The sequence below is a fragment of the Priapulus caudatus genome, unplaced genomic scaffold (genome assembly GCF_000485595.1).
Source record: "Priapulus caudatus unplaced genomic scaffold, Priapulus_caudatus-5.0.1 Scaffold202, whole genome shotgun sequence".
In the NCBI taxonomy this organism is placed as follows: domain Eukaryota; kingdom Metazoa; phylum Priapulida; class Priapulimorpha; order Priapulimorphida; family Priapulidae; genus Priapulus; species Priapulus caudatus.
In genome coordinates this window covers 312186-314358 of record NW_014577263.1, presented here as the reverse complement: position 1 = coordinate 314358, position 2173 = coordinate 312186, and the positions used below count along the sequence as shown (strand labels likewise).

The 2173-nt window shown below is 44.1% G+C and overlaps 1 protein-coding gene across 1 annotated transcript in view; it reads right to left on the bottom strand.

Moving 5' to 3' along the window:
* The window catches only part of LOC106807236 (probable serine/threonine-protein kinase DDB_G0284251), a 13583-nt gene that overhangs the window by 7100 nt on the left and 4310 nt on the right, over positions 1-2173 (bottom strand). The window lies entirely within an intron of this gene.

The following is a 2173-nucleotide window of genomic DNA, read 5'->3' as shown; positions in this document are numbered from 1 at the left end:
AGCGTCACTAGTGCACAAAGTGGTACTGGGTGTGACGTGCGCGCGCCAAGAGCAAAAATTTGTTATCTGAAACGAGATTTTAGTCTTAATGTTTTAAATTTAATGTCCTAACATTAACACTGTGTCTGGCGCAGCAGGCATGCATGCACACAGAGAGGGAGAGAGCAAGCGGCACAGATAGAGAGAGGGAGACAGCCAGATGTTGTGGCAGATCTCTAGACGTATGGTTGGTGAAATGTTGATTTCGCGAGTGTACACACGCGCCGCAGAAAATAAATACTTAGGCTAAATTGAGCATAATATATACTGAGTGTACTTCCCACCTATTAAGTAAAACAGCTTAGATAGCAGAGATTTTAGCTGAGATGGCTATGTAAACATTATAATACTTCTCTCTTGACTGTCGACGGAAATGCGGTAAAGTTATGCGTTTCTCATTGCGTGGTGTACACAGGTCGAGTCTACTATACGAGGAAAGATTGATGTTAAGATTACTGTTGAGACAGATTTTGTTTCTGACAATGGGCACTCAGGATCGCGGGGCGTCGAGGGAACGTAAGAAGGTACGAGCGCGTGGTCTTTACACATCCCGCTTGTTATTTTGCCGACTGCAGTGCTTTGCGGTTTGAATTCTGCGATTTGCAGATTTTTTCTTTCTTGCCATCCTCTCAGGTGATGTGCATTTACGGGTGAATGCGTTATGATGGCAAACCTGTCAGTTATTGCCTGTGATGTTGTTCGTGTGTGTGAGGAATAGGTTTTCTTGGACGTATAACCTAAAATTAACGTTTGCCAACCGCTGGAAGTTTATTCATAGCATAGTAAACACTGCAATAATGTTCGTGTGCAAAGGCTTCCCACATTTTAAATGTTGGGAAGGTATTTCAAACCAAATTTCCATGATTGAGATTAGGTGTTGCCGTGATTGCTGTTTTGTATATTGTATATACTTATAGAGAGAGCGAGAGAGATTATGTGTATTCAGTGTGCATTTCTTGCCCTCTTAAAACGCCCAACAAAAATCTGAAGAGCCGTCAACAATGCGTCTAACTTTATTAAATATTATTTTATTTATTTATAGCGTTCTTGTTATTTTTATAACCATTCGAATCGTTGCCGTGTAATAAAAAAATCGAATCGCATAATTCGTGCCGCGAATAGAAAACTTTGAACTATAACAGGCGTAACTTTTGTGATATGGCAAGCATCCAAAACAAGGTGATACCATAGATACATACAAACACAGTGTGTAGTGTGTTTGTATATATCTGGGGTGATACAGTCTAGACACCAACTGAGATTTCATTCGAATCAACAATCACATCCAGCAGACGAAAGCGTGGTCGTCATGGGCGAGCGGTCGGGATTCGCCAACGGTTACCATGGTTACTGTGCGGGCATGAACGCCGCAGCTTTCGCTCTCAGCTTCCCCATCTTCTCGCGATCGTCTGCCGTCATCGTCGGCTTCATCCTGATCGCCGTCGTCAGGAACGTGCACTTGTTCTTCCACCTGGCGAGCGTGGCGCGCCGCTGCGGATTCCGCTCAGGGTGCGCCTTCATCTCCGTCTCTCTTAGCAGCATCTCGTTGCGTGCAGCAGAGAGAGTCTCCCTCCGCTTGTGCGTAGCGGCGGCGGCGGCGACCTTCCCGGCGGCGCTGTATTGGAGAGTCTAGGAGGAGAAGCGTCGCCGGAGTTATAGGTCACTAGCGCTGCCTCCGCATGGCGTACGTTACAGCGGGAGTAGGATAATGGGAATTGCTCACAATGTCGGGAGCGAATAAAACATTGTTGGTAGGAATTATAATAATAATAATAATATTAATAATAATAATGAGATGATGATGATGATTATATATATATATATATATATATTAGAATGACGTGATGCAGTTAGTACTACTCTAAACTTTTACGTATGTATGTTTTTTTTAGGATTCTGGATTCGGGGCTGTTGATAACGAGACCGCCCAATCACATCGGACGTTACAAAATGATCAGTCATCAGAAAAGAGAGGCGGCGACAAACAGGTGGGTCCAATCAACGTAAACTGGTCCGATCGGCACTTTCCCGGGTGCTCGTCGGTTTGCTAGATAGTTGCTCTCAAAAGTATCGCGATACGTATCGTATCATGAAGGCCGTATCTCGATATGGTTTAGATTGTGAAGGCTGTATC